The sequence below is a fragment of the Dama dama genome, chromosome 18, assembly GCF_033118175.1.
Source record: "Dama dama isolate Ldn47 chromosome 18, ASM3311817v1, whole genome shotgun sequence".
Classification (NCBI taxonomy): Eukaryota; Metazoa; Chordata; class Mammalia; order Artiodactyla; family Cervidae; genus Dama; species Dama dama.
In genome coordinates this window covers 88,978,517-89,004,701 of record NC_083698.1, presented here as the reverse complement: position 1 = coordinate 89,004,701, position 26,185 = coordinate 88,978,517, and the positions used below count along the sequence as shown (strand labels likewise).

The 26,185-nt window shown below is 38.6% G+C and overlaps 1 protein-coding gene across 6 annotated transcripts in view; it reads right to left on the bottom strand.

The window, feature by feature from the left end:
* Positions 1-25,527, bottom strand: part of NRF1 (nuclear respiratory factor 1) — a 118,037-nt gene extending 92,510 nt beyond the window's left edge. For 3 of the 6 annotated variants that reach the window (XM_061165775.1, XM_061165780.1, XM_061165781.1), the window contains exon 1: positions 25,400-25,510. The gene's annotated coding sequence lies outside the window, so the exon portion shown is untranslated. Of the gene's footprint in view, positions 1-25,399 lie in introns of all 6 variants that reach the window. The other 3 variants (XM_061165776.1, XM_061165777.1, XM_061165779.1) reach the window with 3 other exon arrangements.
* Between the last annotated feature and the right edge of the window lie 658 nt (positions 25,528-26,185).

The following is a 26,185-nucleotide window of genomic DNA, read 5'->3' as shown; positions in this document are numbered from 1 at the left end:
GGGGAAGAGGAGGGGAACCTCTATTAGATGATAATTTTATCTATTCAGAAAAAGAGTATACTATAAATCACTTGAAAGTGAAAGTTGCTCAGTCGTGTCCGACTCTTTGTGACCCCATGGACTATACAGTTCATGGAATTCTCCAGGCCAGAATACTGGAGTGGGTAGCCTTTCCCTTCTCCAGCGGATCTTCCCTACACAAGGATCAAACCCAGATCTACTGCACTGCAGGTGGCTTCTTTACCGGCTGAGCCACCAGGGAAACCCATAAATCACGTAGTTTATTTGGAAATGCAAATGTAAGCAACACTTTTGAGAGAGAGAGTATTTATTGGTTCAGTCTAGGAATAACTACAAGTCACGAAAGCCCACTGCAGTAACTCCTGGTCACCCTTAGGGTTCTAGACTACAGGATGAAGCATTACTAAAGGTGGTAAGGAGCAAACAGTCCTCCCAAGTGTGTGAAGAATCACTTGGAGAGGACTGAGGCTAGAGGCAGTCAAACCAGTCAGGTAACTAATGGGGCCCTGAATTAAGAAAATGGAGATGGACAGCCGTGTTAAATATTTAGGGGGTGAAAATGGAAAGGATTTAGTGAACAACTTGATGAGAACAGTGAAGAAAAGCTAAACCCAGGATGACACCAGTGTTCTGGCCTGGGTTAAAGGGTGGCTTACTAACCAAGGTAGAAGAGCAACAGAGCAGATGTGCAGGGAGGACAGTGCATAACAATATTCACAGGAGCTGTCCAGAGAGACACCCAGCTGTGATGCACTGAAGCCTCTGATGCAGGTGTGACTTGAGACTCATCAAAAATGAGATGGTAATAAAGGCACAGAGCATGAATAAAACCGACCAGGAATAATTAATGTGAAGTGGGTGATAAAAGAAGCAAAGGAGAATATTTAAAGGAACATACTGAGGAAGGAAAAAAACAATAGGTGAAGACAAGTAAGAAGCTGGAAGGAAAAAATCAGAATCAAGAGATAGCAAGTGTCATGGAGGGCAAATGAGAGACGTCAATAATATCAAATGCAGTGGAAGAACTAAGATGACTTGCCAAGAAATTAAAATCATTCAATCAACATATGCATAAAAATCACCTACTGTGTGTCAAGCTTTGATGCAGACACAGAGGAAAGAGCAATGAATTTTTTAAAAAATCCTCCTCTTCTTGGATTTTACATCCTACCAGAAGGAGATAAACTAAACAAATATATACATAATATTTTAGGGAGTGGAGAGGTGGGGACAAGAGAGGCTGCTGGCCAAGAAATGCCTTTCTGACCATATCTGAACTCAGAACTGTAGGAAGTAAAGGAGACAGCATGAAACATGTGGGGGAAGAGTATATAAGGCAGCAAGAACAGCAAATGCAAAGATGCTGAGACAGGAGCATGTTTGGTGTGATCAAGGAACAGCAAAATGGCCCATAAACCTGAAGCACCCTAAGCTAGGGGAGAAGAAGCAGTGAGAATAGCCAGGCTTGTGGGACCTTGAAGGCTACATAAGATCTTTGAATTTTACTTTGAATGAGATGGAAAATCTTTGGAAGATTTTGAGCAAGAGTGTAGATGTAAACTGATTTTCTGGGCTGGTATTTGAGAACAGACTGAAGGGAGGAAAGGGAGGAACCAGGAAGACCAATTATAAGGTTTCTGCAAGAAGAGCATGGATTGGACCAGGATAGCAGCATCAGAGGTGATAAGAAGTAGTTAGATTCTGCATGTTTTGAGGATACAGCTGTCAGGATTTCCTGACAACTGGGATGCAGGGTAGAGTAAAAGAGAGGAGTCTAAAAATGACTTCAAGGTTTTTGGTTTGAGCAACTAGTAGAACTTAATAGCTATTTACTGGGATGGGAATGAATGCCAGAGGAACAACTGAGATGTCCATTATACCCACAGGAATCTGTGGAGTGGCATGTTGTGAACTGGAGGCTTAAGTGTGCTATTTTTTAAACTGCTTTTAGATGCGTTTAAATGCTCTTTAACATTTATTTTTGCTCCTTTTTGGAAGATTATTATTAAGAACTGCACTTGCATTCTTAAAAATATTGAGGTAAACATTTACTATATGGGTTTATTCATTTCTGGACAAATCGGCTATAAAAGTGCCACTATTACCCTTTCTAAGGTAACAATATAACACTAGGTCACAATTACTTATCATATCAGATTTCTGTCAAATATTTTTCTTTATGGATATCAAAATGGTCTATGAAAACAGGATAAGTAACAATGCTGGAGAGATTCAAGGATATACTCTACAAATTACTATATGAATAGTCTGTCTGTCTTTCTTTTTTTTTCCTTTTCTTTCTTTCCCTGATAGTTGTAGTGTAAGCAGAAAGAAGCCAGAACTTGGAATCAGTAATGCCTGGTTTTGATTTCTAGTTGCATAACCTTGGAATAAAATTATAAAATCTCTATGAGCTTCTGTCTGATTATCTGCAAAACTGACAAGGACGATGCCTACCTCATAGGGTAGTGATGGTAACAACAGCTAACACTTACTGAGCCTTAACTATGTGCTAGGTGCTTTTCTCATGACTTTTACATATATAATGACATTATAATATATTATGTAATCCTCGTGACTCTAGGATCACTGTCATGAAGAAGTGAGGCACAATGAGGTTAACTAATTGTTCTAAAGCAAATAGTAAACGAGACACAGAAGCAAAATTCAAGGTTTGTCAGTGTGCATAACAGAGCTTTACGATTAATAAAACATGTTCATATCTTGTTTTTAAAGGTAGATACAACATAGTATTGGGCTTCGCCAGTGGCTCAGTGATAAAGAATCCACCTGCAATACAGGAGACACTGGTTCAACCCTGGGTCAGGAAGACTCCCCTGGAGAAGGGAATTGCAACCCACTCCAGTGTTCCTGCCTGGAAAATTCCATGGACAGAGGAGCATGGCTGCCAGGCTACAGTCCATGGGGTCGCAAAGTCAGACACGACTAAGCACACACACAGCACAGTATTAGACTGAACAATGCGAAACTGCTTTTTAAAGATCCAAAACATCAGCAATTTCATATGGTTCAACCAAAACTACTATGCTATAGCCACTTTAAAAAATGAAATGTGAAAATATTTTTTAACTGTAAAGCACTAGGGAAGGTATAATTTTTAAGCAACAATAAACAGATCCTCACTGAGAATAAACACAATTATGAAAATGAAAGTGGTAGGAAAGGGAACAGACAGTAAATATGACCAGCAGTGGTTGAGTCACTAAGTTGTGTCCGACTCTTGCAACTGGATTCCTGTATTTACATTCAAATTGCAATCAATGACTATGGTCAATCAAAAGTCCGTTATATATCCAGCCCAGGTTTCCACTGCAGCCTTGGTATGTTTGAGGATTAACTGTCTGAACGGTATGGCGACAATCTCAAGGGACATAATTTTCCCCTTGGAATATTTATCTTTTTACTCAACCAATTAGAAAGGAAGCTCATGGGGGCAAAGATTTTTCTGTTTTAATCAGTGTTATCCCCAGCACCTAGTCACCCTTCGGTGACTCACAATAATCACTCAAATTTGTTTACTGAATGAATGAGAAATCAGAACCTCCTAAATTGGACAATAACATATGAAATACATTTTAAGACAAAGAATACTCAAGAGATTTTGTATAAATAACAATAAACAAACCTTTCTAAATAGCAAAATAATGGCCCTATCATAAACACTTCAAAGCGTCAGACATCTAAATCTGAATAGTACCTATTCAAAAATAAAAATCTCCATAATCCATTAAAACAAATTATATATTGAATTCCTTCCAAAATTAAAACTAGGATAGCATATAATCAAAGTTTTAAAATCTTAGAATCCTAGATAAGGAAAGAAAGTTAGAGAAAAGTAAAAAAGCACATATGTTTCAAGAATAAAATTTGCAAAGTGGTTGAATATAAAATTAAAATGACTTCACTTCAAACTGGGAATAACATTTCCATTTTAGAATTTGTTTAACCTGTACAAGATATGCCTGAAGTTAAAAGACGAGGGAGAAATGCTATCCTAAGTTTCTAAAGAGATAATAAGCTACTTAAAAAACATTTACACTATATTTCCTGCTCAAAAAAAAATCACCAAAATTTTTCCATGACTACAGAAATGTTGCATCTGTTTAGAAGAAGTTACTTGAAAAATGACAGAACACTGTACAAAAAAAGTAATAACCATTCTATAAGAATAAAAAAATAAATATTTTTCTCACTACCAATTTCTCAACATGATCTTTGATAAAATTCTAAGAAACAAAAGGGGGAAAGGGACCATCAAATGTAATTTACTATATACATTTATTAGCAGCCGCTTAGTCCTGGCCACAATAGACACCCTGCAGCTGCCTGTCAAACCACCAAAAGCTGCTTGTCACCCACCTTCCTAGGCGCTTAGAACTAAGCTCACTTGGGTCAAAACAAGTCAACTAACTGCTTTTCTCATCAGGAGTAATATACTGGAATAAAAGTATAATTCTGTCTGCCAAGATTTTGTTCGTAAGAACAGTCTTGTAACTATTAAAGGGGACACCAAATTAGAGCTATTGCCTAAAAGAAAAGGGTTATCAGTATCTATAGCTTCACTGGGATAATACTTCTGAGGTCGTGATGTATAATTTAACCAGAGGAAAGAGAAGCAACTGGAAAAAAATTTTTAAAAAATCACAACCCCCCAAAAGACTTAATAAAGTGTAAACTACTGAAAAAAAAGGAGTACACCAGTAATAAGATGTAAATAAAAGTAGGTTCATATTTTAGAACAGATTCCACGTGTTGTGCAGCAAGGAATATTCCTCTGACTTAATTTAGTTACAGATCACTGGTCAGAGAAATATTACAGAAGTATTAAAGGATGAAGTAGACTGATAGGCACTGACACAGAAAAATGTCCACAATATACTGCTGTAAACTGGGAAAACAAATAAACAAAACAAATGAGCCAGGGTATAAAATCTGCTAGAATGAATGTGGTCTCATTTGAAAAACAAAAGTTATAGATATGATTACGGAAAAACAAAAGAATCTAGAAAGGTATATTGAAGCTGTCAAGAATGCTTTTCTGCTGTGCACAATGGAATCATGAAGACTTTTTACAGATTTTTTTCTCCTTTTATGTAGTTACTTTTAGAATGGGGGGATGGATGGTGAGTCGGGGGTTAATCCCAGATCTGGGAAAGAAAAGACAAACAGCATGATAAGCCCCTCTCCCCCTTCGGTGAATGGAAAATCTGAGGGTGACCTCTAAGCTCATGAAATCAGACAGACTCATATATAGACCATCAAAACTGCCCAATGTCCTCTGAGAACTTCCCTTAAACAGAATCCAATGTAGAACTTAAAAATGTAAGACAAAAGTAGAACACTTCCTATTGAGAAGGAGCTGGGGAATGCTGACAGCATACGTATTCATCCCCCTCACTTCCTTCAGGAGGTACCCTCTGAGACCCCTTAGGAGTCCACAGAGGACAAGTGAAAGCTCCCTGATTATTCAAATCTCCCATCATGCAGTTGGGAAACTGAGACCCAAGAATCAGCCTCCTGTTAAGACCTCTGCCTTCCAGACTGGCCCCAGGGTCATGTTATATACTAGGCACTACAGACACAGTCCTTGGAACTTGCAAGCTTTTCAAACACACACAGAAAAGTTTAGAAAAAGCTGAAAACACAGAAGAACTGGCTTCAAAATACCAAAAGAATGAATAATCAAAATTAATAAATGTCAAAGAAAAATAGGTATAAAGCTTCATAATGTTCAACATGATTTCAAGCACACTGAGGTTTCCTAGGGGCTTTGCAAATGTGTATGTCTTTCTATTGTCTGAGGTTCCTGTTTAGCTATACATATTCATCAAAGTAACACAAGATGGCATATCTGCCACTGAGAAAGACCAAGTGGGGGAAAAAAGGCAACAATTGTTTTGGAAATTGAAAAGAAACAGAAAAGATACATTAATCAAATAGGTGGATAACTAGAGACACAAGAGATACTAAAGCCTGCACTTGAAGGGTAAAATCAAATTCAAAAAAACTCAAACAGCCTAAATGAATGAGTAAAATCTCACAGGATAAATTTTAACAAGCATAAACATAATATTCTGAACTTTGGCTTAAAAAACTCCATTGCAGCAGAACACAGGATGATGAAGACTTGTGTCATTATCATAGAAAAAACAAAACAAAAAAACTCAAGGGGGTGCTGATTCACACTAAATTTAGTATGGAAATAAGAATCATGACAAGCATCATATGCAGACTACGGATAATGAAAGGTGCTTTCTACATCAGCTTGATCACACTTCTATTTAGTGCTGGGCACTTTTTTTTTTTTTAGGAAAATGTATTTTTAGTCTTTGATTAGAAGAAAATGAACGGTAATTAATGTAGGTGTGAAAGGATATTCTACTTGCACTTCACCCTTCCTTCCCTTACCACTCAGTATTCACAACTGTCTCTAAAGTCAGGAGTCATATTTGGGGGGGGGGGGGGGGGATTATGTTTTTAAATTGTCATTTTGGGAGTATTTTTATTACCAAGACCAAATTTCAGAACTGGACATTTCCTGTTGTCAATGTACTGTGAGCACTTTACTTTTTAAAGATCTTAAAAATTAAAAGTACATTGGGACTGTGAAAAAGTCAATTATTGTAAGGAATAGTTGAAAAAAATGGAGATATCTAAACCTAGAGAAGAAAGGGCTTTACCGAAAATGACCTCTCATTAAATATTAAAAGAATTGTTAAGAGGAATTATAAATATTATGTGACCTCAATAAGAACAAATAGGCAAGAAGTTAAAGTAGGTAAGGCAGAATTCCAGCAAACAGATCATTCTTCTAACAGGGGTGTGAAGACGGAGCTGGTTGTTGCTAGGAAGCAATGAGCTCTCCCATCAACAGGCATCTTCCTGCAAAGCAAAAACAGCCACTGGGGGGCACTGAAGAGGTGGATGTGCACCTATCCTAACAAACTAGCATGCAGAAAGTAAGGAGCAAAACAAAACAACCCCAAGATTCTGCACCAGATTTTCAACCATGACGTTCAAAATGTGTATTAGGAAGACTGTCTCAGGTGAACTGGATACATACCCAGATAAGATCTGCTGTAGTCCTATTGATACACAATTCTGCTGCAGTTTGGGGCATGTACAAATGTACACACAAACAGCATCATATCAATTATATAGATCTTCAGTTTAACTAGAGGTGTGGTCCTCTTTAAGACTTGTAACAGTGGGACTTACCTGGTGGTTCAGCAGGTAAAGAATCACCTGCAATGCAAGAGACTAGGGTTCGGTCCCTAAGTAGGAAGATCCTCTGTAGGAGGGCATGACAACCCATTCCAGTATTCTCGCCTAGAAAATCCCACAGACAGAAAAGGAGCCTGACGGGCTACAGTCCATAGGGTCACAAAGAGTCGGACACGACTGAAGCGACTTAGCACACATGCATGTCTTTCTTGGCTTTTTAGTGCTCATTTCGTTTTAGTGCTAAATAATATCCCACTGCGTGGAGGTACCAGTTATCAATTCTTTCTTTCATGGGTCGTGCCTTTGGTGTATCTAAAAAGTCATCACCATACTCAAGGTCATCTTAATTTTCTCTGATGTTATCTTCCAGGAGTTTCATAGTTTTGTGTTTCACACTAAGGTCTGTGATGCATTTTGAGTTAATTTTTATAAAGAGTATGAAGTCTGTATCTACATTCATTTTTTGGCTGGTAGATACCCAGGTGTTCCAGCACCATTTGTTGAAGAGACAATCTTTGCTCCATTGTATTGGCTTTGCTCCTTTGTCAAAGATCAGTTGACTACATTTATAGGAATCTATTTCTGGGCCCTCTATTCTTTTTCACAATCTATTTGTTCTTTCACCAATACTGCATTGCCTTGATTACTATAGTTTATAGTGGGTCTTGAAGTCAAGCAGTGTTGGTCCTCTAACTTGGTTCTTCTTCAATAATGTATTAGCTATTCTGGGTCTTTTGCCTCTCCATATAAACTTTAGCATCAGTTTGTTGATATCCATAAAATAACTTGCTGGGATCTTAATTGGGACTGCATTGAATCTACAGATTAAGGGGGTAAGAACTGACATCTTAACACTATTGAGTCTTCCTATCCATTAAAATCTATTTTAGCTCTTCTTTCACTAGAGCTTTGTAGTTTTCCTCATATAGATCTTGAACATATATTAGATGCATATCTAAAAATATTTCATCTTTTTCATTTTAATCAATAAGTTAAAACCAGAAAAGTACTTAATAGTTAAAGAGGTAAGTGTCATTTATCTGCTAAGTTTACTATAAAAATTTCAGAGTTTTAAATCTTAAAAAGATGTTAATATTATCTAACTCTTCCCAGATGCCACTTATACAGTGTTTCCACACTAAGAAATACACCATTAATAATTGATATAGATAGCAAATTTACTAGGTATATGTGGAATACCTGGTCTATGTGGAATATCTAATATGGAAAGCTCATTTTCTTTTTCAACTAAAAAAGGATTACAGCCCTAATGTGGCTATTTTGCAGTTTTATGTAATCCATAAAACTGCATCCCATTCATATTAAAATGTACCCAGAAAATGCATAAATGTAAGTGGGAAGCAGGGTAATCAAAGGGAAAAAAAACTAACTATGGTTATCTCTGGATGACAAGGCTACACATTTTTCATCTTTATATTTTATTTTCAAAATTCTCTACAAAGATTATATACTACTTTTATATGTCACTGAATCAAACATTATACAGCATGTAAAATGAGTAAACTATAAATACATGCATCAATCTCATCATGTAAGTTTAAAAACATACAAAACAATATTATCTTTCCTATGGATAAAACACATAAAGTTGTTGAGTTGTTTTTTTTTTTAATGAAGGGGAATGATAAACATCAAATTCAGAATAATGGTCACAGACGGAAAGGGAAAAGATGAGTAAAGAATGGCCAGAAGGCTTCAATATTATCTGAGATATTTTATTTTTTTTAGCTGGATAGAAGATATATGTTATTCATTATATTGTTCTACATCCTTATTTATGCCTTTAGTATTTTAAAAAATTTAAAGGTGGCAGCTACAGAAATCGTATCAAAGTAGTAAGCAGTACTTAACCTTCATTGTAAACTATTTAACTGGGGTATGGTACTACAGGAATAACAGTTACAAATCTATCTTTTATAAACTAGAAAACTCTCTGGAAAATTTAAAGTAGGAGTCCTGAAAGTAGGTTTTCATGTGTATATTTACAAGCAAATAACAATCTGAAACCTGTATTCCATAAAATATCTATAGCAAGCATTCCCATCAGTGCTTTGCACACAGAGCTCAAAATTAAATCTGTTCAGGAAATGTAATACATAAATTATCTTTAATTTGTAATATATGAATTATTTTTAATTTGACTTTATTTTACATTTCCATTTACAACTCTGAAAACAGACTTTTTACTTTGGTTAGTTTCAAAACAAAGGACGTCATAAAAATAAAGTTAATCTTATTTTTATGACAGCCTTAAAAGGTGACTGGTAGTTTCCAGTTTGATGATTTTAAATGGTTTCTAACCAGGACATGGCACCTACAAGAAGAAGCACACAAAAATGACTCTCACACAGTAAAACACCCCTGCACTAGCTGAATGCTCTCTGTTAAATAGGTATGATGATGACCAAAGTTTAGCTAGTGCCTACCTTATCCAACTTTTTGGTAGTATTCACTGTAAACCAAAGCAATGACTTTCCAAAGACGAAAAGGACAAAAATTTACAATATGTTTAAAGGAGACTCAGGAACTTTTAACATGAAACAAAAAAGTGTGTGGTTTTGATGGCTACAAATGCCTTACCTCTTACAATCTTTATTTGAACTAGGAGTGAGAAGTTTTTTAAAAGTAGGGATTGGGGGTGGGAGCAGAGAAAGACCTGGGATGGTTTAGACTAACACTGTTCCTTCCCATTTCAAATCCCAATTTACGGCCCATTCCTATATCCTAGCCCTAAACTAGAAAAACCGTACAAACTAATCACTTCAAAACAAGAGAAGTACTATTTAACGAATTTTGAGATTATCAAAATTTAGCTAGATGAACTGAAGCTTCTACACTTAAAAGAGGGTATATCACACCATCTTATCACCCAATTTCTTGCCCCAAAATACACAGTAGGGTACTGATTGGACTTATTTCCTTAAAGAGGAAAATTGACTACCTGGGTCCGCAGTTTATTTAGACCAAGGACTTCTAGTCACTATTCTTCATAAAAAGTGATTTGTTTTTAACATTCACTTTCATTAACTCTCTGTGAAGACTGTACTAGATCAAGCACAAGCTGCAACCTATTGAAATTTAAATGAGATGTTTGCTTTTCAGATCAGATCCATCTTAACTTGAGGATCCTTTCTTAGACCACTACAAATTTAAAGACTCAAAAAGTAGAAGACTCTTTAACAGAAACCTAACAAGGCTCAAAGTGTGGGCTTTGTAGGAACTGGTCGTGTGTATTCTTTTCCTGTGCATTCGTGAAATCAGTTAACTCTAATTTCAACATCACCTTATATTCAGGTATTTCATCATTTGCATTTACCAAGTATATTATCATCCACATTCCATTTGTTCACCCTGTTCTCACCAATGTCTATGGGAAAGCTGCCTGAGCAAGCCTGCTTGGATGGATGGAGGCAGCTACATAAATTTACTCATCAAGTTTTGTCCTGTTTAAATGTCATCAAATCACATTTATTAAACAAATATCTTTTGAGCACCTTTTCTGTGTAAAATCCTGGACCAGAAACTGAAGGGGGACATGTGGGATGATTGGTTCAACCCTTAAATAGTTTACAGCAGCAGTTCTCAAAGTGAACCTTAGAAACCTGGGGATCCCTGGGTCAAACTATTTTCATAATAGCTTAGACATTCTTTGTCTTTCCTCACTGTGTTTATATTTGCACTTAGAATGCAAAAGCAATGGTAGGGTAAAACTACTGGCCATCTTAGCACAATTTAAGGCAGTGGCACTGAATGGTATTGGTTGTCATTATATTCTTCACCCTCATGTGCTCACGGTAAAAGAATCAACTTCACTATTTAAGAATGTCTTCATGAAGGAGTAAAGATTATTTTATTAAATCTTCACCCTTGAATTCATGTCTTTTTACTATTCTGTATAATCAAAATTATACATGAAATTAAAAGGGATGCCCTGATAGCTCAGTTGGTAAAGAATCTGCCTGCAATGCAGGAGACTCCAGTTCAATCCCTGGGTTGGAAAGACCCCCTGGAGAAGGGAAAGGTTACCCACTCCAGTATTCTGGCCTGGAGAATTCCACAGACTGTACAGTCCATGGGGTCACAAAGAGTCGGACACAACTGAGCGACTTTCACTTTCACACAAGAAATTAAGACGTTTGCTTCTTGGAAGAGAAGCTACGACAAACCTAGACAGCATATTAAAAAGCAGAGACATTACTTTACCAACAAAGGTTCGTCTAGTCAAAGCTACGCTTTTTTCAGTAGTCAATGTATGGGTGCGAGAGTTGGACTATAAAGAAAGCTGAGCACAGAAGAATTGATGCTTTTGAACTATGGTGTTGCAGAAGACTTTTGAGAGTCCCTTGGACTGCAAGGAGATCCAACTAGTCCATCCTAAAGGAGATCAGTCCTGAATATTCATTGGAAGATGCTGAAGCTGAAGCTCCAATACTTTGGCCACCTGATATGAAGAACTGACTCACTGGAAAAGACCCTGATGCTGGGAAAGACTGAAGGCAGGAGGAGAATGGGATGACAGAGGATGAGATGGTTGGATGGCATCACCAACTTGATGGACATGAGTTTGAGCAAGCTCCGGGAGTTGGTGATGGACAGGGAAGCCAGGCGTGCTGCAGTCCATGGGGTTGGACATGACTGAGCAACTGAATGGAACTGATAATCAAAAAGTATACAGAGTACTTCTGTATTCAGAAGTATGATGGTTATTTCAAAAATGTTTAGCCTTTTTTTCCCAAGGAATACCATTTTTACTTGAAAGAGTGGCTAACAGACAAACTATGTGGCTATTCAGACCTGGGTCGCTGACAGACATTTTTCCAAAAATGAACAAAGTGAGTCCATCACTTCAAGCAACTGAGAGCATTTGTTGTCAATGATAAAATTGGGTATTTCAAATGATAGTTAGAACTTTGGAAAATTTGTATCCACCACAGTGAGCTTGATGATTTTCCATTACTTAAAAGCCTTTTCTGATGAGATCAGTGGTAGTGTTCATGAATATGACTTTTATGCCAACATTTGGAAGATCTGCATAAAAACTATGCATGGGTTAAAAGATCCACTCAAAGTGCATGAAAACCAATATATTTTAATGTAACAAAGCATAGATAGATGTGGTTTCAGATTCCACATTGCAATTAACCTTGAAGAAATTAACAAAGCTGAATTTTAGTATAATGTCAAAGAAGATCATCTACAATAATCTGAAAATGCTCTTAAAATACTTTCCCCTTTTCCAACTACATATTTAGTGTGAGTCCAGATCTTCTTATACTTTAACAGAAGTTGTAACGTACTGCAGCAGACTGAGTGTGGAAGCAGACAGGAGTATTCAGAGGCCTTCTATCTAGCCAGACAGTAAAGAGATTTGCAAAAACTGTGAAATAATATTCTTCTCACTAAATTGCTGTTTGGAAAATACAGTTATTTTTAATTAAAATGTTTCACTTATTTTAACATGTATTGGGTATATTATTATTTTTAAAATAATAAACATGTTTTAATTTCTAACATAGTAAGTATCTTAAATTACAACCCATATAAACAAAAGCTCTTGAGTTCTCAATGACTATTAAGAACCACTGGCTTACACTGTAACAAAAAAGGGAGGGAAAAAACCCCACGTACAATAAACCAAGGTAGAATATCCAACAGATGAATGGATAAAGAAGATGTGGTGTTATTTAATGGAGTATTACTCAGCCATAAAAAAGAATGAAATAATGCCATCTGCAGCAATATGGATGGATCTACAGATTATCATACCAAGTGAAGTAAGTTAGACAAAGACAGATATTATATGATATCACTTATATGTGGAATCTGAAAAATGATACAACTGAATTTATTCACAAAACATACTCATAGGCTTAGAAAACAAAATTATGGTTACCAAACAGGAAAGGTGGGGGAAAGGATAAATTAGAAGATTGGGATTAACATATACACACACTGAATATAAAATAGTACTCAATACTCTGTAATAACCTATATGGGAAAAGAATCTTAAAAAGAAGAGATATATGTATAAACAACCACTTTGCTGTACATGAGATGAATACAGCATTGTAAATCGACTATACTACAACATTAAAAAAAAAAAAAGGCTCACAGTGCCTTACACTGTAACAAAAGAGGGAAAAAACCCACAGGTAATAACCCAAGGTAGACTACTACGGCTACCACAACCCTTCTATTTTTGAATTTTCCAGCTCTCAACTAGACCTATACTATCTACCTGGCTCCTGAAATAACCTCACCCTGCTGTCAATATAATCAAAATGAGTAATTCATTTAGCAAGCATGAAAAGGCCTCAAGCAATATCAAGATAATATGTTAAACCAATTTGAATTGATGAGCTTTTTCTTCAGTCATTTTCTAAGTAAGTGGCCTGAATTAAAACTGGTTTTACTTCCCTGGTATAAACTTAGCCTATAAAGAGAATTCTTTCACAAAGAACTATATAATATACAACATTCTTGGAAATACATCCCACACAATCAAATCAGTAATGGAAAGCTGTAGAATCTAGTCTCCTGCTTCTCAACAATAGGGTATAAAAAAGAAAAAGAAAAAAAAAATCTAGAAATCCTACACTGGGGCTCCTGAGGATGAAAATACAAAACACGGCATGCAAAAACATACTGTTAGCTATATGTCAGGCACCGTGTTTGTGATGAACACCAACATGATGTCTGTTTTCACAAAGCTTACAATCTGGTGGGAGGGACAGATATATACCAAGTAACAAACCAACAAATGTAAGATGACATATATAGACATACATGGTGAAGAAAAAGCACAAAAATAAGGGAAATCTGGTAAAATTTCCCTGAGGAAATGATGCTTGAGTAGAGACTTGAATAAAATTTTTAAGCTTTTACCAGAGAGAAGGAAAAACATTTCCAGGCAGAAGGAACAGCAACAGGAAAGGTCTAATGGTTAGGGCAGCATGTCTGACACAGATTGAGTTTGAAAGGCAGGCACAGCCACATTAAGGAGCTCTGTCTTCATCCTAAACGGGGGACATGACCAAACCTGTGTATTTGGAAAAGTTTGATTAACTCTATCTGCAATGAGGAGAATGGACTAGTGTTCAGCCAGTGTGGATGCAGGTAGACCAGTTAAGTTATAGGTTATCTTAACAGTCCAGAAAACAAACAACTACTCAAATGGAAGTGGTAATGGTAGGAATGAAGAGGACAATTTGAGCTTATTTAGAAAGTTAAACACGATTTGACAATATGAAAAGACCAGGTTTCTGTTCTGAGAAAATAGATGAAATAGTGATACCTTTCACTGAGGTAAGAAAGAATGGAACAGGGCCAAGTTTGAAAAGGGAATCTCATTTTGGGATGAAGTGCATCTGAGGTACCCAAGAGATGTCAATTAGGCCACTGGATGTCGAGTTCTTACACTCTGTGGGTAGGCCAAACCTGAGCATACCTATTTACATGGAACAGTTGCATGTTATTTTATCTTTTAGGGAAAACAATTATTGTCATAAAATAATCACTATTCTTTAAGAAATAGAATTTCAAAACTGTGCTCGCCTAAAAGATAAGAACCACTACCTTACCAAAGGCCCTAAATTAATACTAGCCAAAGATTACCTATTTAAAGTACACTGGATATACACCACTCATCTAGTTACAAAATGAATCTCTTTGGCATGAAAACAATCCATCTCGGTGGATTCTCAAGTTAGAATTAGCCGCTGCTCTCACATCTTTCGGACACAAACACTGAAAAAAAAAAAAGTTTGAGGCAAAAAGTCTGTACTTATTCCCAGATTGTCCACCTACTCCTATGTCTGAAACATACTGATTTAACCATCTTAATTGTGAAGTATAAATGATAAAGTTTTCCTCCTAGAAGTTTCTAATTTTCAAAGTAGAAGGGAAAAGAATGAACAAATCAGACTTTTTTCCTTCCAACATATACTTCCACAGGTTTTATACTATACTTCAATAAAAAATGACTAGACAACTTTAGATATTAATTGTGATAACTAAGGAACAAACAAACAAAATGACAAACAAACCAGCTTCCAGAGAGACTAAAGCAGAACTAAAAGGAGTAGGCAAGAAAATTGGGTTATATTACTAACTTTTCTAAAGAGAATCCACTACACAAAATCTTTAAGAAAAGTGAGAAAAAGTCAGTATTCTTTACATGAAACCAGAATTATATATATTCGGGCTTCCCTGGCAGCTTAGAGGGTAAAACGTCTGCCTGCAACGCAGGAGACCTGGGTTCAATCCCTGGGTTGGGAAGATCAACTGGAGAAGGAAATGGCAACCCACTCCAGTACCCTTGCCTGTAAAATCCCATGGATGGAGAAGCCTCGTAGGCTACAGTCCATGGGGTCACAAAGAGTCGGACACGACTGAGCAACGATGACCACAGAATTATATACATCACATACTTATTTAAATGAGACAGAGCATGAATTAGACTACACAGCATTTTATATTTATAAACACATATATTTATATTTTACATACACAAAATCTTTTGAACTTTCCACAGATAATGCTTTTTAAAAAAAAATAAGCATTTTTAACACTTCTGTATTAAATGATTGCTGCTACTAGTATCAACTCATTCTCAATGGGAATATAACAACTCAGAAGGCCCCAAGGCAAAATAAAAGACTAGCAACATTGACACAAACCAGAAACTATCTATAAATAGGAATCCTGGCTCAGGAACTGTGAGGACAGAGTGGAGAAAAAGCAAGTTAATATGTGAATGAAATTGAGGTTAACCCAGGATTTAGCTTTCATTCTTCACTATGTAAGCATTCACAGGCAAGCCCTTCCATTCTTACTCCAAGTTACCCTTACCTCAGCAAAACCACACAGAGAGTGAAAAAGGCAGTAAGCATTCCTGGACAAATTTGTATTTGGATAGAAACTTTCAATGTCGTTTATATTTCGTTGAAATGGATTTAATAACTGTTCCATTAAGAATGTTCCAAGGCAAAAACCGACAAACCAAACATCCTTAGACATTTCTGGGTCAAGACAGTATACAGAGTACTATTTCATATTATCATACAGTACATATAAGAACAGTGTGTGTGTACATGCAAGTACACACATGTATACTTAGAAAATATCTAAAACCATATAATTAAAATATTGTTAAATATCTATGTAAACGATTGTAAATTGTTTATTTACAATTATTTAAAAATTTTTTCTTTGCTACAATGAACATATTTACATACTTTTTACATGAAGAAAATATATTTCTTAACATGTCATAACACAACTCAGAAATAATTTTAGAAGGAACTTTTTATTTAGTAAGAAACTTTACCATTTTTGTACTCTTCATTTTTCAAATGGGGAAATAGGCCTAGTGAGAATAAATGACTTGTGCGCCCAAAATCTGTTAGTGACTCCCTACTCCCATAATATAATTATGGCCATAATCATACTTTTTATTTTTTCTAATTATAAAAATTAATGCATTTTCATTATGAGCATATATGCTCATAAATCAAAGATAACCATTGATTTGACTGCTTTGTTTCTTTTCTAAAAATTTTCACTACAAAAATTATACATTTTCAATGTAAAGAAACTTTCAAAATACAGAGATTAAGAATTACAGAAAACAAAAATGTTAACAATCACAAAACTGGTGATACTGAAATTATTTCTTCAGACTTGGTTTCTAAATCCAGTATAGGATCAAAAGACCTTAAGAGTAGCTCAGACGGTAAAGCATCTGCCTGCAATGCAGGAGACCCGGGTTCAATCCCTGGGTCGGGAAGATCCCATGGAGAAGGAAATGGCAACCCCACTCCGGTATTCTTGCCTGGAGAATTTCATGGACAGAGGAACATGTCAGGCTACAGTCCATGGGGTTGCAGACAGTCGGACACAACTGAGCGAGTCACACACACGATGGTGTTTTTATGTAGCAAACTGACTCTTTCATTTGTGATTATTAAGTGAAAGATCTACTATTGAAAATTTTACTTAACAATTGTTTAATGAGACAAAGGGCTTCCCTGATAGTTCAGTTGGTAAAGAATCCACCTGCAATGCAGGAGACCCCGGTTCAATTCCTGGGTCGGGAAGATCCAGTGGAGAAGGGATAGGCTACCCACTCCAGTATTCTTGGGCTTCCATGGTGGCCCAGCTGGTAAAGAATCCACCTGCAATGTGGGAGACCTGGGTCTGATCCCTGGGTTGGGAAGATCCCCTGCAGAAGGGAAAGGCTACCCACTCCAGTATTCTGACCTGGAGATTTCCATGGACTATGGGACAAAGAATCGGACACAACTTGAGCAACTTTCACTTTCAAAGATAATCCACAAACACAAGCCCAACTGCAAGTTGCATAACACAAATTTTCTTAAGATTATCCAACATGTTTATTTATGTATTCTTACATTTACCAATATTTTTACAGGGTATCCTATACAACTGCCAACTGGCATTAATTACAGAAAAAAAACATGAATTATAGGCAAATATATTTACAAAAACAAGCAAATCAAGCTCACAAATTACTGAACCACCATTAAATCAATTAGTAAGACAATTTTTACCTGATCCTTTTAAAATGTTTACCTTCTATGTATTTTATAATGCACGCAGATATATTAGTACAATAACAGGAATACCATCTATAAATAAATGTTTTTCAGAATGTGAGCTCAAAACTTACTTGTAAGGGTGACAACAAAAGTTGGATCACTGACTAGAATCCAGGGCCTAGCTGACAAAATTGCCTCCTAATCTAATTTCAAAGATCCAAAGATTAGAAGAAGAAAGTAAAAATTATCAATTATCTAAAACTTCAGAATGAAATATTTTGGGAGCCAAGTAAAATTCTGGTATGAAACATTATTAAATAATCTGCTTAAATTTCTGCATTTTATCAATGATTTAAGAAACATGGACACTGGCAATTTGTTACCATTATATCATCTTAGATTTTAAAACATTTCTAAATTGTCATATTTCATACAGACTCTATAACACAAGCCAATGGTATTTTCACTTCACAGTCAGAAAAATTAAGCAAGGAGAGAATAAATGTCTGTCACAGATCACCAGATTGAATCGTGTACATTGTAGAAGTTTTCTATGGACTTCCCTGGTGGCTCAGACAGTAAAGAATATATTTATATGTGTATTTTAGAAGTTTTCTAAAGTGCAGATAAGCAACCTTACAAATGAATTTGACTTTGTTGTATGCCTGAGACTAACACAATGTTATGGATCAACTACCCCAATGTAAAATAAAGATTAAAATTTAAAAAGTGAGTTTGATTGTAACCTAATGAACTACTTAGCTTTCTTTCAAAATTCACTTTCTCTTTAAAACAATAGTAATTTGATCCTCCCACAAAGCCTATTGTATAGAGTACATGAATAGTCATATACAGTACAAGTGTAAATTCTGGAATATAAAAAAGCAAGGAATTCAGATGACTTGACAAAATTCTAAAGCTGGTTAAGCTTTGCTTTGGCATTCCTCCCACCTTCCTTCTGGCGCTCCTACTCTGCTCTCCAAAAGGTACCTTCCATCTTCCCAAAGTTCCTCACCCCAAACACCTACTCAAAATTTCTTTCACTTGCTTGATCTAGCCCAGTCAGGATAACTGATTTCAGCCAACCAACACAGCCAACATTTACATTACCAAGGGCCACAAAGGCCCTTAACTTTTCTGTGTCAAGAACCCTTTGAGAATCTTATAAAAATTAAGGACCCTCTTCGCAGAAAAATCACATAGGCCCACAGAGTAATTTTCAAACAATCTCAAGATCCAGAATCTCATAGCCAAAATATATCCATGAACCCCAGAATTATAAAACCCAAGTTAAAAACCCCTACCTGTATCGTATAAATGTCACAAAACCTCAAAACCCTTCTAAAGGAATGTGTTTTAAGAGATAAGTTAAAATATGCCACACTATATATACTCAAATACATAAACTCTAATTGTTAAAATTTAAGTCATCTCCCAAAGTTTTTAATGCTGTAACTCCCCTGAATAACAGGACCTATTTCTAAACACTAGTCATCCATTAATACTAACTTGAGTTTTAAGCCTCTACCTCTATATTCAATAAGACTCTATAAATCTGTTTAGTTATCATGATTCATGGCAAAATAATACATACATACACACACATAAACATATCCTGATAAAATCCAGTTTTTATCCCGAGGAGTTCTGCAGTATTCCTCACATTGCTATACCCTGTTAAAATTCCCTTAATCCCTATCCTCAGTTTCTTCAACACTATACCGTTTACCTTCTCTCTTCAGGCATTGGTTTTCAACCTCCCTTACAGGCCTCTGTTCTTCCACTTGACCTTCAGATATGGATGCTACCCAGGGCTGCCCTTAGTCGTTTCCTCCCTCTTGATACTATACTCTTTGGCAGTTTTTACATCACATTATGCTCATGAATACGAAGCTCCTGACAGACCGCCCCCCCCCACCAATTTTCCCTTGATCTAAAGTCCAAATGGTCAGGTACCTAACTAATATTCGATATTATCTTGATCCGCACCCTAGCATCATGCCCTGTTTACCTTCATCCTCAAACTTTCTACTCCCTATACATCCCTTACCTTATTAAAGGCATCATCATCATCCATTAGCCAACTATAGTCTGTAACTCCATGTTCTTCCTAATCAGGCCACAATCTCACCAGCTTCATTTTCCAGTACTTCCCCAAGTACAGCAAAATCGACTTGGTGTTTCTCTTTTTTTTTTTTTTTTTACTTGGTGTTTCTCAAATCAGACTATCAATGCCCTTCCTCTAGCCTCTTCTTTTTCCTTAGTAAAGCAGCTACTCATCCTTCAAAGTCCTAATGGGTTAGCCAGGAAATTCGTTCAGGTCTTTCTGTTAAGATGGTACAGAGAAGCCCAAACAAACTTTTTGGCCAACCCAATACTTAAAACACCCACTACATGAAAAGTCTTCCCTAATCTCACTTAATCTCCCTGTATCACTCATCCCTTCCCCCAGAAATCCCTCCCTTCTTCTATAATCCCACACCACTCTTTCCTCATTTTAGTGCTCAACAAGTTGTATTATAGTTAGTTAAACCCTTATCTTTCTTCCCTATAGACAAAGCCCATGATTTATTCATTCCTCTTGCATCTAGAATATGTCTGGAGTATAGTATATATTTAAATGCTACCTGGTGAATGAATGGCAAAACTCCAGAGTGAGGACACACTTAAGGTTATTTCTCAGTAGAGGGGACGCCTCATTCTCTTTTGAGCATAAATCAAATTAAGTCCCCTAATCCCTAGCAACCAGTCAACCCTAAAGGAAATCAGTCCTGAATATTCACTGTAAGGACTGATGCTGAAGCTGAAACTCCAATACTTTGTCCACCTGATGTGAGGAACTGACTCATTAGAAGACCCTGATGCTGGGAAAGACTGAAAGTGGGAGGAGAAGGGGACGACAGAGGATGAGATGGTTGGACGGCAAACCGATGCAACGGACATGAGTTTGAGTAGGCTCCAGGAGTTGGTGATGGACAGGGAAGCCTGGCATGCTGCAGTCCATGGGGTCGCAAAGAGCCGGACATGACTGAGAGACTGAACTGAACTGAGTCTCTAGCTCTCCACTTCAAGTCCACCACTTAGTTTTTAAGCAATATTTCATGGGGATATTTCCCCACTTCCTTTTGTCTTCTGTAGGTTTAGCTGTCAGCCTAACCACATTAGCATTCAGTGGCAGCAATGAAACACACTCTCCAAGTTCTAAAAAGCTAAGACTTTACAATTACCAACAGTAAATATAAGCTCCTTTTAAAAAATGGTCTCAATATTTAAGCACAAAAAGTTCATTCTTCATGATTCTAAACAAGGCTTGGCATAGTTTATCCAACATGCACCATTGAAGAGTTCTGAAGAAAATTTCCACTTAAACTGTCAGCCAAACTTTTCCTATTTGTAACCACAGAAATCAGCATACATGAACAAATGTGAATACTATACTGATATACTTTACTGTCTGAACTACCAGGGAAGCCTGATATACTAAATACACTGCATACAGTAGACACCAAATCATGTATATCATCAAAATGATGACCCATACAAAAGTAGCTCTTTTAGCTTCTTTTAAAAATACATCTCCAAAATTTCAGTGAACATCCAATGAATAAAACCAGATTCTTTTACCAGTTTCATCTACCTTTTCCCCCTCCTCCCTACCATCTCTCCTTCAACACACACACACTCCTCCCTTACTAAGCATGGCTTCCTCAGAAATTATCTAATGGCTCAGAAGCAGTTTGATAAGGAAGGTTATCAAGTTGGAATTCTGGAGAAGATTCCTTATGGTCGGTTTATTTTCTAAGTGACTGCTGTTGATGATAAAATACAGACTGACCTCAAAGGATCACAATGTAGTAGGCCTGCCTTAAGTGCCCCCTAGTTTTGTTTTGCCTTTTTTATGGGGGGGGGGGGGTCTTTTAAAAATATACTAGAATATCTTTACGAAGTTGTATTTCTGACTTTTCTTCAGTTCATATAAATGTTCACATTTTAGGACTAAAGACCACTTCATGAAACATTTTTGAAGGTTCAGTAATTAAACGGCTCTGAGCAGGATTGAAACATTTTAGCTTAATTATGAACCACACTGCAGGAAAAAAATATATGTGTGTGTGTGTGTGTGTGTGTGTGTGTATAAATACATATATATACAGCAAGGTATATATAATCCACCTATTTTTTCTTGAGCAATTATAAATTCTGTTCATTTTCTAAGTTTTCTCCATATTACATCACAATAACATCAGACAAAGCATTCTTGCTGCTCCAGGAGTAAAAGCTTCCAATAGCTCAATGTGGTTATAATCTTCTGGGAACACCTGAAACTGATTTGTTTCACCTCCTTTACTCTTTCTCTTCCAGCCTGACTTCCTTAGTCAAATACTGCTGGGTAAAAGTACTACCTGAAAAGCCAAGAAAGTAGATAGTCCACCATGGAGTCAATAAGGAAGGAACTATATGATACATAATGCTCAAAAATTAACATGTATCCAGAGCCTAAAAAAATACTGATTGGACTCGGTCTAAATAAAATGTTTCTAAAATAAACTTAACAAGTGGGTTTCTTCTCCACTGCTGTTTTACTAAGCATTCATGAAAAATAATATTTGGGTAAGCTCAGGCTGAAAACACTAGCTTCAGCTCTCAAGGAAAACATGAAAGAGCACAGAGAAAAGGTACTTTGGTGTAAAGCATTTTCTGACATGTTTTTTATAAAACCAAAGATTGGTATCCTTCGGTAAGAATGATTTTCCAAATACTATATATATACAAACATATTAATAAACATCACAGTCACATATAAACATCTAAATTCAAATATCAAATTTCTTGGATTAATTACAGCCCTACAGGGAGTACGTGGAAACTCTGGAGATTAGACACTTCTGCGACTCAACAATCCACAGAGCTTCCCCTTTACCCTCCAACTTTTCAGAGGGGCACTAAGTGGATGAAGGAGCCCACTGCAGCATGAAGGATTGAGCTTGCCTAAAGATATCTGACAGAAGCTGAATGTATGCAATAACTTCCGCTTCCCCAGAGACTGGAGGGTGTGCTTCTAAAGGCTGACAGCTTAGTCCTTGCAGAAACCAACATTCCTGTTCAAATACTTGTGAAAAAAAATTTAATTTCAATAATTATGGTTCCTCGTATTATTATCATTCCCCAACTAAGGCTGATTGAATGCCTTATTACATATAAAGAAAGAGTTATAAAAAATTTAACCCCAGACTACAAGGAGCTTAATTTTCCTTAAAAGTCATCCACTTCCTATCATTTCACATAAAATACTTCTTGAAGAAAGTCTGCTTGAACCTATGATGCAATGCAAACTCATATCCTAGGAAGTTGGTCTTCAGCTACCTAACAAAATTAGAGATGGATACATAATTGTGATTTAATTAAAAAAAAAAAAAAAAAAAACCTACCATTTTGGGTTCCATTGGAATACACAAGAATTGGGAGGGAAACCTGAAATTCCTTCTCCTTTAATTCCCTCTACATTTAGACAAGGGCCCTCATTATCTCCTACACCTAGAGATATTTCCCTAAATCCAGGAGCTGAATTTGCTTAAAACCTGGTTAAGAAAACTCCTGGCTTGGGAATAAGAAATCTTTTCCCCCGCCTAAATGAGAATATGATTATGACTTCCAAGCAAAAAATCATCTTCCTCATGTATGCTGAGTCTGAGATGGGGGGAGGAGGAAGGCATGCACTGAATCAAAGGACCTCGAATAAGGATGAACCAAAAGAAAGTAAACAGTGGTGGACCTGATGGACCCTGTTGAAAGCACATCTAACTCCTGTCCGAAAGGGAAAAAAAGGTCCTGCAAAAGAATTCTGCATACAGTTCTGGACCCAAGTTAAGATTAAGTATACTACATTACATTCGATAACCGCATGTTTGCTTCAGCGCTCATAAAATATGGAAATCTCACTTGGATGCACAGGTAAGGGCTAGTCATATTTTCACTATGAAATAACACATCAAGAACTTTCAAACACAATTCTAGGGAGTCAGGCTACTACTGACTTACGGGAAGAAAAAAATCCTAGCATCTCCCAGCCCTCGCCCCCACCTCCCTTGAGTGAGGAACAATCCAGTAACTTACTGTTCAAGGCCAAAGGAAAAGAATTTTTTTTAAAAACTGGGGAAAGGTGAAATGGGGAAAGGATCACTGTGACAGCAGATGATAACCTGCAACAAAAGGTGTGAGATGTGCATACCCATTCTCTTGCAGAGCACTGTCGGAGCTGACAGTCTCGCTCACACTACCTTTCACCGTAAGAGTTTCCAACACCCTGTTTCTACACACTTAAGAAAATGTGAATTTTACTCTGACCACAGAAAGAGTTAAGCACAATTGACATCAGCAGTAAAACAAGCAATTAATATATTCTAATCTAATGCTTAAGAAGGGATGGAGACCAGGCAACAGCTCCTCCAACTGGCTGGACCAGTTATTATTTGAAGCCCTAAAAATATTAAAATTTTTAAACAACTTCAAGTTCTGATGGGCACAGTCAGATGGACTGTCGAAAGTTTAGAACCAACAGTAACGGCACAACAGGTGGACATCATGGCCCAGTTCAGCGGCTAACATGCAAGGGCAAACCCTTGAGTTCCCCGAAAGGCTGGGGTTGTGGGATAATACCCATGCACAAGGCCATCCAGAGCTCCTGTCTTCCCAGTGTCAAAGGTCTGGTCCCTTCCCGGGGTCGCGCCACTCCCCCATCCCTCCCCCTGGGGACCAACACCCCACGCACAGAAAGAACCGAGGCCCCTCCACCCGCAGCATCTTAGCTAGCGAAGAAAACACAATGTCGCTCCTTATTTCTGAGTACAAAAGGACTCTGCGCCCTCCTCCTTGAACTGCCGTCGCTGCCGCCTCCTAACTTGCAAGAAGGTGGGCAACGCGCCATATTCCAGCGTCCCCCAGTCTACCTGGGTAACAAGCCCACGCCAACCCGGCGGGAGGGAAGCTTCGGAGGTGGCCCGAAGAGCCAGCCTCCTCTCCCGCAGGAGACAGCGGCTCCCGCGCCCCGGCCCAGCCCGCCGCGCCGCGCCGCCCGCGGACCAGACCCGGGAAGGGCCGAGGAGGCGAGCTGGGAGCCGCCGCTCCGGTCCCGCGCAGCCCGCCCACCTCCCGCTCCCAGGCCAGCGCGCTCTCCCGGGCCTCCAGCTCCCGAACCCACGGGAAGGCCGGGCCGGGGCCCCGGGTTCCACGGCGGAGAGGAGGCCGCGGCCCCGAGAGCCTTAGGCGGCGGGGCAGGCCGGAACCCTGGGGCTCTCGGGAGGGCAGCGCCTCCCTCCCGAGCCCGCCAGGACGCCTGGGGCCTAGTGCGGCCTGCGCATCCTCGGGGTGGCGGTTTGACTGGGCCGGGCCGGGGCCCCCCGCCCGAGGCGGGCCGAATCCGGCGGGGGCCCAGGCCTGGAGCCGGGGGCGGCAGGGTGCTGGCTGCGGGGCGGGCCGGCCGGCCGGCGGGCGGGCGGCGTGTTGCGGCTGCGCCGGGGCTGAAATAGCTGGAGATTGCGCGGTAGGGCACTCACCTCAGAGCGGCTGCGCTACCGTGGGCCTGCGCCGTGGAGACTGCGACCGCGCCGGCTCCTCGCAGCCTCCTGCCACCAGCGGCAATGGCGAGCGCTGCCGCCTAAGCCGCCGCCGCCGCCGAGGAGGGGGAGGGGAGGGAGAGGAGGCACGCACGCTACGCACGGGCTCGGCTTCCCCGCCCGGCCGCCGCCATGATGGGGAGGTCGGCGTTACTTCGGCGGGGCATCCCGGAGCGGGTTTGGGCTCGGGCCTACGCAGCCCCCCGAGGTCTCCCTGCGTTCACGTTTCCCTTCAGAGTTTTGGATCGGGCCGGAATCGCAGAGACAACAGTATTTAAGTCAAATGTGGACGCCCCGGGGAAGTAAGGCAGGCGACCCAAGATGGTTGCTAATCCGTAAATAGTCACATTTTTCGCCCCCCGAGTCCCGGGAATTAGGACCTCCCGAACGTGCCTCGATCACCGGCATGGGGCTTCCCCCGCCTTTTCCTCCCCTCTGCTTTGCCAGTCGCATCCTCACCCCGCCTTTGCAATGACCTTTGCTTCTCTATTCAAGCCCTGCCGAACTATTTAAAAGCTAAAGTTTTTGTACCAAGCAATCTATAAATGTTTTCGCCCATTCATTCGTTTGGCAAACATTTCTAGAGGGCCCGTTCGTTGCCAAATATTTTTTTTGGGCGCCCTGGAGATGTATGTACTTGTTAGGAAAAGGAAGTCCTCACTGTTAAGAACATAATCGATGAGTGCAGGCAGTCAGAAGCAATAGGGACCCTCCAAGCAAGTAGGG